This window comes from Zonotrichia albicollis, chromosome 8, assembly GCF_047830755.1.
Source record: "Zonotrichia albicollis isolate bZonAlb1 chromosome 8, bZonAlb1.hap1, whole genome shotgun sequence".
Taxonomy (NCBI): Eukaryota; Metazoa; Chordata; class Aves; order Passeriformes; family Passerellidae; genus Zonotrichia; species Zonotrichia albicollis.
The window spans coordinates 17,614,851-17,628,266 of record NC_133826.1 but is presented as its reverse complement, the minus strand read 5'-3'; positions in this window follow the sequence as shown (position 1 = coordinate 17,628,266).

Genomic DNA, 13,416 nt, shown 5'->3' with positions numbered 1-13,416 from the left:
TGTCCTTTACAGTCTTCCAAAACCCCCAGAGCATTAAACAAGTATCATTTTTTCCTCTGGCCTTGTCAAGGCTGTCCTTATAATCTGTTGTGCACCTTTTGAAAATTGTTGCTCGCTTCTTAAGATGAATAAAAAGGTGACAAGTGTCATGCTACAGGCACAATACTTACCCATTTAAGAAGACCTTCTTCAAAGCTTATGTGCAAAATCCTTACCAAATGTACATCAAACAGAGCAAAACTGTCAGTTGGGGAAATTGAACTGGTTCAAGCTCTGAAATAGAGAAAAAAAAATCAGTAATAAGGGAAAGAACAGAGTTTCCCTCTTTTCCTGATACAGTGAATTTGACTTCCAGTGTATCCTGTTTTCTCATTTTAAGCACCTTACTTTGAACAGTACAATTTATACTTAAGACTTTGCCATGAAAAATGGTATCCTGTACATTGGAACAGCTTTTAAAAGGAATCTTGTTGGCAGTAAACATTTGAAAGCCTACTCCAGCATTTCACATTTATCTGGCAAAGTGTAATTCTACAACTATCCCACCTATAAGGCAATGTAAACAGATCTGTCATCTGTACACACAGAGAGCTCTGTGGCTGGCTACAGAAACAGAAACAAAGAGAAAAGCTCAAAGAAGAGGAGAAACGCCCTCCAGAGAGCACAGCCTGGCTCTGGTGGAGCCCAAGCAGCTCCTCATGAGGAGACTCAGGGAGGGCTTTTTCTCAGCATCAGATGTGAAAACATTGCAGCAGCTCTTCTGGTAGGGAACTGGGTGGAATTTAGCTCAACAGAAACCATAGTTCCTGCTGTTAGGAAACAAGGGTCCAGAAGAATAGGCTGCTTCATGCAGAAAACCTTTAGAAATCATCAGAAAACCTTGTGCAGAAAACTGCTGTCATGATATTGCAAGGCCCTGTGGGGAAGCCAGCTGTTACAACCTGTCCAACAGGCTTAATAATCCTCAGCATAAGCAGAGTCCCTTGATGTGGTCACATGGGAGAACAGGGAGTTTTGTGGGTTTTAACCAAGATTATGTCTGAAATTAAAGAGCAGTTAATAGGTTAAGGCTATGTGAGAAGGACTTTGTGTAACACATACTGAGGTCCTTGAAAATGACTTGGTTGAAGTAAACCTGATGTGTCCAAGGGCTTTTTTCCCCTGAACTGAAACGAGGACTATCTTATCATGACTTTCTGCACAGTTGCAGATAGTTTGATAAGTTGGAGATACGCTGGACTCTATTATGGCTAATGGTAGTTTATTTTAGATCAGTGCTTTCTGTTTTACAAGGGAACTAGAGTAGAGGGGAAGGGGACAGAGGCAGCCTCTTCCTCTGCTCTGGGTAAGGGGCAACAGCACAGGCTCAGTGTGCTGGGGTTTAGAGAAGCCTGAGAAGAGCAGGGCAGTGCAGCTGCCATTGCTGCAGCACAGCCTGTAGCAGAGCAACGTGCTGGGGTTTAGAGAAGCCTGAGAAGAGCAGGGCAGTGCAGCTGCCATTGCTGCAGCCCAGGCCCAGCAGTGAGGCCTGCCCTGCCCCAGCACAGCCGGGCCACGCTGCCTCCATTCCGAGCAAAGCAGGAGCGGCCCCAGAGGCCTCATCCCGCTCGGGGTTTTCACCTCAGCAAAATCATCCCTGGCTGCTCCGTTACTCCCTCAGAGCCCTGCCCAGGGCAGGGTTTGGGGTTTTGGTGTGCTTCCCAACTGTGGGTTCATAAACTTTTGAGTCTGCCTTTGAACACTGTGGAGTTCCAGGAATTTTTTTCACCTGTCACCAGCATGGCAATCACTACTGCTAAAAGAAAGAACTTGCCTGTTCAGACTTGTCACCTCCCATGTAAACGCTCTGAAGGTAACAGTAGGTTTCTTCACAAGAGGCTGTCCTGAAAAACTGAATTGCTCCAGGCCATCTGATGAGGAGTAGTCTCATTTTCAAGGATTTGGGAAGACTTTTCCCACTTTTCTTCACTGGCTGCCTTCTGGGGGAGCAAAGTCAAGAATATCTCAGTCTATGTTCCCCCACAGCATGTTATTTACTCTGGGAAACACAGGTTAAAATAGCACATATGAAGTGGTTTTTAATGCAGATTGTTGGCTATGAGGGTGTGGGATGGCACCCATTCCCTGGGACTGCTATTTTCCTAACTGGCTCAAGTGCCTACTTGAGTTAAGGGCATTTAATTTTGAGCAGTTTATAATTAGCTCTAGCAAGTAAAAACTTGGATTAGAAATGACCCAGAAGTCTCTAGATTTGAAGCAGTTAGAACCAAAATGGGAGGATCACTGCCTAACTGACCAAAGCCTTCAACAGAACACTGCATCACAGTCATAGGAGATAGCTCAGAAAAAGATTTTGGCTCAAATTATCCTAAAGAAAGTTTTGCTATCAACCAGTTTTGCTATCTTCCTTGAGAAGATTATCTCAAATAACTGCTAGTTCTCTCCAAAAGCACAGTGGGACTGAAGTAAACTAGCATTTTGTTATTGAGAAGCTCTTTCTTATCTTTTGTTTTTAGAAGGTGGGTACAACCAAACAGTCTATTGTTCTAGGGGAAAACTGCATTCTTCCTCTCCCAGAACAGAACAGAAAACAGCTCTCCCAGGGTCTAGCTAAAGACTTAAAGGTCATTGACTGGATTCCTTAAGTTTAGATTCTTGGGGTTTGCTATGTCTCATTTTTTTTCCCTTAAACATTAATATTATGGCAAATGCATTACATACAAGGAATGTTTAATGCGAAATACATTACCTCTTTTTCTCCATCTCCAAAAGACAAAACATTAATACCTTATAGATTTGAAGCAAAATGAGGAAGAAATATATTCTTAAAGAAAACAAACATGACTTTATGGAAATATCATCATCAAAATTGGCAAATATTTTCAAAGAGAACAGAAAGCTTCCAGAAACTCATTCTCTGGGTCCTAGCATGGAAGCCAAATTCTAAATGAATTTTTTTTATCAGATTGCTTTATCTAGATATGCATTAGCTGACAAATATTAAATATTCAGAGTTACTTTACTTTGTTTAGTGCCAAGAGGCACCATCCAGTTGAAGACATTTTTGCCCCACACTTCAGGGAAAAAGCACAAAAGACTCGCTGTCACCACTTCTCTCTAGCAACTGTGTGTCTCACATCTCCCCAGTGGAAATGGAGGGTTCTGGGTAGATGTTCCATGGCTGTTCAAACACACTGCACACACAGTGCCTGTGTCTCCTTCGCAGCACGTCTGTGTTGCCTTCACAGGGCTGAGGGAGCTGCCTGGCTCTCAGTACTCTGATAATTCTCTCCTTGGCTGGCCCCACGTGCTGTGCCAGCAAACTCCTGCTTGTTCCAGAGCTGGGTGAGGATCTAGCAAAGCAAGCACTGAGCCCTCAGGCTGCTCACAGCACAAACTGATCCCTAGACCTTGCTGAAACTTGAATTTGACTTTTTCCAAAGACCATACTTCCTGATAGCGTAATGGTAGTCTCATGACCAGTATTGTTGAAATCAATAGGAAGTACTCAGAGGCAGAGGTCACCTTGCATAAGCTGCTGGGTAAGAACCAGAATTTTGCACAAGAATTCAGAAGAACCAGTAGCTCTCACAGTAACAGCTTTAGACATTTCTCCTCTCATTGCTGTTTCATGCTGCAGTAGCAAAGGAGAAGGAAATGAAAGTGACATATGATACATGAAGATGGACCTTTGTTGACATACTTATTTCAGCTCAGGTCACTTTCTACAGAGTATAACATTTCCCATTTAGAATTTCTTGTATCTATTTTAGTCCCTTGCCCAAAATTTTTTAACATGTTTTATAATCCAGTTCATTAACTAGTCAGACATAAGTATGCCTGCAACAGAAATAAGCAATCTCACATTTAGCTGTGTCAATGATTGGCTTTAACCATGCATGCATCTATAAAAAGATGCATTTGTTGATTGATAACGTGAGTTTTACACACACCTTGTGTTATCTTCGTGTGTACCTGAGAAACAAAACTAAACAAGGTGTTTGATGTGTTTGTCATTCTCTAACAAGAGACAAAGCAGGAGTAATAATATTTAACAGGCAAAAATGGGGAAATGAGGGTCCCTCTGAGGAATGTTTAATGTTTAAAAAAACTTATAACACTTTATCAATTAAGATATTATGCATATGTGTATTGTAAATTGATAAATTAATGAACAGTAGCACAGACATTAGCCCACTGTTCCACCCAGAATGTTTCATTTGCAGTTTGGAGTGCCTTTTATTCCTTTTTGTTTTTTTGAGGAAGTGTGTTGGGGGTGTGGGGGTTTTTAATACAAAAGTCAGGTATTGATGACTATGCAGTGAGATGACCTGGACAGTACTGGATTTAGGAAACTGCTCAAAGAGATTTTGTATAAACTTCAGAGAAAGAGAATATTCTTGGATTGATTAAATTGGCCTTGTACTATGCAGCAAATAATTTTTAAAGGAGTCCATAAAAAAGTTATGGTATTTTTTTAATATTGTGGCTTAAGTATTTTAGACCCTACAGTGAAGCTGCTGTGCACAATCCTACCCCTTCTATGCATCAGGGCACAATAGCTTCTGAAAATCAAGAAGCCCTCTCCTTGGTTTTAGAAGGAGTGGACATTTGTGATGCTGCATTAACAGTCAGATCTGCTCTGTTAGCATTACGGTAAATTCAACTGTCAGCTGCCAGGAGCTGGCAATTCGAGTTTCCTGCTTTATTGTTAAACACTGCAACTGAACTCTGCTGCTTTTCATTTGTGATCCAGCTTGGGATGTCAGCTGACACTGAAATGAATGTCCTAACCTCCAATTCAGTGGCTTAAAGGATATCTCCCCAACATTCACTGCCAAGATGAAATCCAGAAATTATTATTCAGCAGCAGTAAACAGGGCCTGTTTTTGCAGGCACCCATTTGTAAAAAAGCAAGCATGACAGCTGGGAATTACTGTTAAATGTGCTTTTCATATCCACACTGAAAAGCAGAACATTAAAAGCAATGTAGCTGTATTTGTAGAGAAGCAGTTAAGTGATATCTTAGCAGCTCTGCATTAACACTTGTAATAATTCCTTTAAAAAGTAACTTCATAAGAAGGCACACTAAGATTTTTCAGTGCAGTGAGATACAAAATAAATACCTTCGAAAATTCTTGGTGGATCTCCACTCTTCTGTCACTATCAGATAGAAGATGACCACTGACAAGCAAAGCAGAGCACATCACAATTCTAAACATATTTTTCATTAAATTCCAGACTAGAGATAATTCCTGAAAATCTGCATCTAACTTTTTCTTTGAATAACACTGAGGATAGAATAGGAGGAAATACAGAGAGAGCTGCTTCCATGTAAAGTATTACTTTGGAAAGCTGAACAGGTAATTCTGAGAGGAAAGCAGTTGTTACTGCTGCCTTGCTGCCCTAACACACCTCCCACCCCCACCAGGTTCTTCCAGGTTTATTGAAGAATCAGAATCTATGCCAAAGCAATTAAGGTTTTATACTGGTTAGACTGAACCTACCCAGTGCAGCACCGTGCTGTGAGGTAATGAACATTTCTATATGCTCCTTTGCCAAGCTTTTCCTCTGAACAAAGTTTATAACAGACCACAGATATAACTTTATTTTTTACCTGTTCACCTGCAGCTTTAACCCCCATGACCAGGATTTTCCTTTATTTCTACAAGTAATCTTTACCAGCACTTTCTACTCCATCCCACAGCCCCTTCTGGAGATGGGCCAACACACGTGGGAACTGCAGATACAGAACTGAACCATCCCAACACTGCATTTACTACTGAGCAAGCACACCAGCAGGCACTAAGGACATCACATTGATACCACTGAGCTTCAAAAAATAGGTATTGCTTGCACTAAAACTTGAGCAAATAAATATTTAAAATATTAAATCTTTCTTTCAGTTTGGGAGGGGAAAAAAAAGAAAAGGAAGGGAAAAAAGTACTTTTCCATAGCACCAAAAAAGCACAAAGCCAAAATAAACAAGCAAAAAACACCCAAACCATCAAAAAACCCCACACTCAACATCTTCTGGAAATTGTGAAGTTTTGTGGGATGCAATGTGAGCATAAAAGAGACAAGATTAATGATCTGGGATAAAGTGGCTAAAAACCTCAGCATTCTGTGCTCTGGTACAGTCTCAGTTATCTGAGCATCAGCTATTCCTAATTCCCTTCTCTCCCCCAAGTCTGAATCACATCCTCTGACATGTACTGAAGTACATTAACAGTGACATGGATTATTTGAAACCTCTCTTATTCAAACAGATTTGGGATCCAAACTATTGTAATAACTGAGTTTCCATGCCATGGTAGCCAGCCTCTGGCTCAATGCCACTGCCTCAGCCAGTCACTCATGTGCAGCACTCAGCACTCTCTGCTCCACTGCACCATTCCAGTCCCGAAGAACCCTGCAAAGCACTCTCACGATCACTGGCCATGTATTGTTTTGCTCTTGACATTATCTTAATTTCTAAGTGTAACTTGAATGTGAGATTTCACAGAAGGATAATGAACTGAAGTTAAGAGGCAAAAACCAGCACATTTTCTTGAGCTTGTGAGAATACCTTGTCAGAGGTGGAAAATATTTCTGACAAGGAATTAGTCTCATTTAGAAAATACTGCTGAGATAATTAAAATTGGAAGAAGTCATGGAATTAGGCAGCAAGGATAAGGGTTTTATTCCTTTTTCCTATAGTAACATTTTGATTATTAAGACTGGATTAAGATTACTACTACTGGATAATTAACCAACCTTTTAAAATATCAGCACTGTTCAAGAATAGTTTTGTTCCAATAAGCGTGCATGAAGCCATTAACCATCAAATAACTGTTCTGTTCACAGGCCAATTGTAATTATTTTGTGTTTCTCATTCAAATACATTTATAAATTTGAATAATGCAACATGAAGTTGCCTGAAAAAAGTTACCATGTACTATCTTGAATCACTCCTCTTGTGAGGTTATTATTGGGAACACAATGGAGAATGAAGAAAAGAATTGGTGTTAACACACCAGACCTTGAAAGATGTGAATTTGTCCAGACCTGTTAAGGAAATAAAAGGAAGGAGAATGCACTCAAGTGGCATAAAAATCAAGTTTGGATGTTCAGGAAAGGAGATAAAGTGTTGAAATCAATCTCAGATCATGCTGAGCAGGCTTCAGCCAAATAGTAAATGTAATAACTTCTGCATCCTGGAGAGACAGAAATTGCTTCTTCAAAATATATATGTGAAAAATCTATATTTCGTATGTATACATGGAAAGTTAAAGTGGTAGCTGGAAGCCAAGAATTACAGAAGCACAAAATACCAAAGTTAGAGTTTTCTCCCTTTCTTTGATTCCCGCATGCAGTCATCCCCTCCGAAAGAGAGGGCTGACTGGTGAAGTTACACAGAAAAATAAGGAAAGTTTCAGGCTTCAAAGTCATTCTGCATTAGAATTAACCTGTTATATCACTAACTTTTGCATCCATTCAGAGTTTAAGAGTGGAATAACATTCGGTGTTTATCATTTTGAGGCAGCAGCCCCCTCTCAGAGGTGCCTGTGGCTCAGGGCACTGCGGGGCAGCAGCTCCCAGGCAGCTGCCAACAGAGCAGCTCGTGTGAAACCCCTTGGCCTTTCCCTCTGTCCTCACAGGCCTGCAGCTCAGTACAGCTGTGGCAGGAGGGCGTGTGCCCATCCTCTGGCCCACTGCTGTGGGGAGCACAATTCCTGGGGTGTGCTGCTTGCTTGGTCCCAGCCTTGGCTCATCCAGGCTCCCAAGGAAGTGGCCTGGTGAACCTCAGGAGCTACAGCATGACTGAGGGGAAGTTTCAAGAACTTACAGAAGAAGAAAAATAATTAAGAAGGAAAAGGCCACACTCTTAGGTCTAGTGATTAAAAGTGGCACCAAGATACAGTGCCAAGTTATTTTCCTACCAAAGTCTGCCTCAAGTTGAGATACAAGAACGGAGTTGTTTTTTTTCTTCATACACATGTGATCCAACAAAGAAGGAAAACACACAAAGTCTTGTCTTCCTCACAAGGAGGGTTCTGGTAGTACATGCTGTCCCTGCAGGCATTTCCTTTAGCTGTAGGTAAATACCACTGTGAATAAAACTGATGGAAGTCAAACACTCCAGCACCTGCGTGCTGGGGACACAGCCTGGCTGCGAGGGGTTAGGTCCCACTGGTGGGGATGGGGAAGTGAAGGCGGCAAATGGTAGGGAGAAAGGGCACTCTGACCCACCTGCTGCAAGCCAGCACACTGCTGCTCCCTGCTCGAGGAAGAGAACTGTAAAGTATGCCAGGCATTTGGGTTGCACAGCAAGCAATCTGAAGTCCTTTGTTGCCTTCTGCTTGTGCAGTGGTTTTTGCAAGTAAAAAACCCACACCAGCAACAAGCCTTTCACCAGGGCAGGGAGGAGCACGTGACAACACAGGACCCCCAACAGTAATAAGCTTGCAGGTAAATTATATTTGATTTCCCCCCCCCCCATATTACCATGGAATGTGCTTCAGCATTCAACTGTTCTTGAGCTATACCCCCACTGATAAGAATGTAGCTATCTCATTTTAAGAGGAGGTCACGAGCCTAAAATAAGATTTAAAAAAAGCAGAAAAGTCTGCCTTAAGCTTATTTATGAACAGCCACCACAAGCAGGTAACACCCCCCCCCCATCCTCATAAAAGTATGGGGGACAGAAGCTGACATCACTGCTGGAATCAATGAAAAAGTGATGGATAAAGAAGAAAACATTTAGATATTTTAACAAACTAAATATATTGCTTTTGTTAAAATACAGCTTAATCTCTAAAAACACAAACATGTAGATAAGTCTTTCCCTTCAGCAAGTTATTTTATCATAAACATGAGTAACATTTATGTCCTTAAGAATTAATCCCAAAGGGGAGTCTTCCCAAAGTTAAGACTTGGGCTCCAGTATTATACTGCCAGAACTGATACTTAAGTTCCCTTCTCAAAAGAGGGATTTGAACAACACACTTTCAAGAAAAGTCTGTGTTTGAAATTTTTTTTTCTACTTCAGTATTTTAGGCTTGGTCCTATGCGATTCTCTAAGCATTTTGGCATCATGTGTATCTCAAAAAACATCTCCATATAAGGGAATTTACTCAAGCAATGTAGGGAAAACACAGAACACAGATATCAGATAATAATTCCATCAAGGCAGAATTTGGCCCCATGATTCAGTTTGTGGTATTTGAAAGAAGTCTCTGTGCTTAGTTTTTCCAGATGTTGATTTTAAGACACTTGCAAGATACTTTTAGGTAGAATTAATGACTGTTGAGAAAATGCTGTCTTCTGTAGTCTGGTACAGAGAAAAGAGGAGTGGGCTATGAACACCTCTTACTGTCTGCAATTGTTCTACAAGGCAAGAGGATCTCTCATGGGATGAGAATGGTCTGGTAAAGTAGTTGAGAGGCAATACAGCACACCACATCTAACCAAAGTACCAAAGGCAGCGCTGCATATCCCCAGAATGTTCCAAAGTAGCAGTATGAGCACAGCAAAGTTTTAAAGGAGATATTTGAGGTAACATATGAATAAACAGCTTACCTAGGACATGCATTATTTTGAAAAGGAATCCTAATAAATGAAAGATTGTTCCTAATCTTTCTACAGTTCCTAATCTAAACTACAGTTTTGTGTAGTACTAAGGCAGTTCTGTAGAGTTCTCTCTTTGCAGTTTCAATGTTACTGCCAATGCTTGGCCTTGACCATCAGTAAGATTCAAGTCTTACTGGAGTCACAAGTTGTATTTATCCTACAGCAAGTTTAATAACTTTAGTCACGTAAGTTAATTAGGCTAAAACATTACAGTGTCCCTGCCCACCTGGGACAGGCCGTTTCACAACACTGGGAGTAGTCAGCACACTGACATGGCGGCCTGAGTAAAACTCCCCCAAATTCAAGAGAATTGCAAAAGGCCTTGGTTAACTCCTTGTCTCAGCACATCAGAGGGGAGGGGAGCAGCCCAGCCTTGCTTTGGCCTCACCAGGTCAGCTCACTCACTGGTATTTTTTTCCTTAATCCTTAGGAGACAGCACAGTTGTAACTCAGAAATTCCAGAGTATCTTTCCCCTTCCTCAAGGCCCAAGCTGGTGGCCAGCCCTATCTTCAGTCAGCCCCCCATTACCTAAAGGCCAGCGAGCTCCATGGACGGCAGCAGAGCACAGTGGGCCCTGCTCCTCTCGGCCACCTCCCGCCTCACCAAGCCCCTGCTCCCCTCGGCCACCTCCTGCCCCGCCGAGCCCCTGCTCCCCTCGGCCACCTCCTGCCCTACCGAGCCTCTTCTGCTCTCGGCCACCTCCTGCCCCGCCGAGCCCCTGCCCCCCTCGGGCACCTCCTGCCCTGCCGGGGCCGCGCCACCCCTGCTTTCCTTCTCCCTGCACTCCTGTGCTTCCAAGCTCTGTGGCTCCCACCCAGGAACCTACTCCTGTACTCCAGGCAAAAATCACACCCATGGTGGTATATTTCCTCATCTGCTTCCACCCAGCCCCGTGGCTGGCACCACCATTCTCCCCAGTTCAGAACCCCATTCCTCTTCCTCACACCAGCCACAGCACCCAGCAGCACATTCCTCCTTCCCTTATGGATCACCCTTCAGAGCTCACCCTAGCAAATTATCTTCCTGTATGCAGCTTAGCTCTGCCAAACCATCTCCTTTATCCTTTAAGGAAATCATCCCACTCCTCGGCTGAGCCAGCTGATTAAACCAAGGCCCTTTATAAGGATCAGATGGGTAGGAAGGAGACAATGCTCCACCTCAGAGATGGCTGGGCTCACCCCCACTGCTAGGACTCACCAGTCACCCCCTTGCACATCTTCAGTCATTGAGCAGAACACAGAAATCAAATGTGTTTTAGAAGTTTGATTGAGCCACATTAATTCCATAGATTATGGTGGAATTACACACAGGATAATTTAAACTCAGGGAGTTTAACAGGACTACACATATGCTTATAATAATTCATGTGCAAGAATATTTCTAAGATTATGGTCCATGTTTCCAAGAAAACAGACTTAGTCTCTTCAGAGCTCTTTTTCTCTAGTTTCCAACTAAGTCATCAGTGCATGTTTATGATATTACGTGTGGTGGCTGAAGAAGTTATTACAATGTCACAAAGAGGATCATGATTTCAGGTGGGGAATAATTCTTCTACAAATCCTCTTTCCATACAAACAGCCTTAGTAATAAGAAATGTGGAAAAATAGGACAAAGATAAGAGATTTACCCATAATGAGCCAGCTTGCCCAGTATGCTCCAGCTGCTTTGTAGTGCATTGACAGGCTTAAATTTGCTTTGTGTTGTCAGAGTGATGCAAAACAGAATGTGACTTTAACTACACTCAAATATTTCTTGTACAGCCTCTTCTCTCAGGGTGTGAGCATATTCCTGGTCACAGAATAAACAGCAGCCATCACCCCAAAACATTGGTTATTTTCTAATCAGATATTCAGTATCAACAGAAAAACCAACAAGTTGTATTTGTGCCCTGCTCAGATGAGGTAAAACCCCCACAAACTACAGGATTTGTTTGAGGATAACTTAAACCTAATTGTACAGCAAGGAAATGGTAAGCCATATTTTTGTCTGCTACTAATCAGGACCATTTTATTCCAAAATTGATGAAACATATAATTTATGGAGCAGAGGAAATCATACCAACTGTAAATGTCTCAAACTTCCCAAGCCACTGTGTATTGCAGCAAAAATGATTGAGAGCATTAACAAAGTATGTCCTGATCCAACATCATTTAAGTCAATGGAAACATTTCCAAAGACTTTGGAGGATGTTGAATCTAGCCCAAAATCATATGTTCTCTGAGGCTATGAAAGATGAGTTTATCCCAACATGAATGTCTAAAAACTAATGAACTTTCATTATGTTTATGTGAACTGCCATTCCCTCACCCCATTCTTCAGTTTCCTGCTTCTCTTGCACAGTTTCCTTTTCCCAGTGGGTTCTTTAGGCAGTTCTGCTTCCTTTAATTAGGAACAGCCCTGGCTGTTTTCCTTAGAGGCAGCGCAGTGGAGAAGCGGTTTGAGCTGAGCTGATCCACAGCACCGCAGTACAAAACAACCTGTGGGCTGTCCTGCCCGCTCCTCAGTACTGTTACAGCCCCACCACAAGATTTTGAAAGAGCCCCGTTGGCTTCAGACAGAGATAAGACCGTTTAGTCCAGATATTTTGCTATGAAATCGAGGCACAGACCTGTTCTCTCCATGGGATACCAAGTGGGGGGCTGAGTGGGCCACAGCTCCAGCCTTATAGCCTGCTGTGCCTTATACAATCAGTCCTATCAGTGGATCGTCTTATGATTTTTATTTTCAAATGTTAAAATTTAACCGTATTTGAAGGGTTACTTTGCGTGCCTAGGGTTACTCTAACACTGAAGGAAACAGTGCTGTATTTTCGGGTCAGGACTTCACTCAATGGACCATGTGTTCACTGTGTACTCGCTTTCCAGAGTGGCTTCAGCGCCGATGCCAGCCGCGGTGCACCGCTGGCTCCCAGGAACGGGCTGGATCCGGTGTAATCCCGCTGGTATGCCCAGCACGCAAACCTCGCGTGTGCCCTGTGCTTTCCACAGAGGGACGGGACTCCCACGGCTCCCGGCAGCCACTAACACAGCGCAGCCCGTCCTTCAGTGCCTGAACGCCGCGGGAAGGAAGGAAGGAAGGAAGGAAGGAAGGAAGGGGGGACCCGTACAAACTCCGGAGCTGCTGCCTCCCGCTGCCTCCCTCTCCGTGCCCAGCACGTGGTGCAGAGGAGCAGAGATCGAGACGAGCATGAGCCCGTCGTCCTGCTCCATCTCAGCTACATCTCACTGCGACAATTGCGCGCCTCTTTCCGCCCTCTTGCTCCGTCTCCCACAGTTGTTCCAAGTTTCGCATACTCTAACTTTTAAAGGAATTCCACAAGTAGGTCAGCCCTGCACAGCGCGAGAGCGGCTTGCATGAGCGGCCGAGGGTTTCCCCAGCATCCAGCCCTGCACGCGGCCGGTCCCACTACGCCCGGGCTCCCGAGCCCTCCTCTCCGGCGGCCGGTCCCGCTCCGCCCGGGAAAGGCCCGCGGGAAGCATCGCCCCGAAGGCAGGCAGAGCCACCGCCGTGCTCCCGCCTTCCCGGTGCCCAGTGCCGCCATCCCGGTGCGGCGGGGGCTGCCCACCGCGTGCGGCACTTCGCTGCGGGGCGGGAGGCCCCCGTGAGCAGCCGGGCAGCGCCGGACCGCGGCCGCCGGTCCCTCGCCGAGATCCCCCTCCCCTACCCCGGGGCCGCCGTCGCGGGCCGTAGCAACCCGCGCGGCGCATTCCGCGGCGGCAGCCCTCGGTGCCGGCGGATTCCTTCTCGCTGACGTCCCCCCGCTCCGCCGCACTCCCCGCCCCGGCCGGACCCCCAGGCGGCGC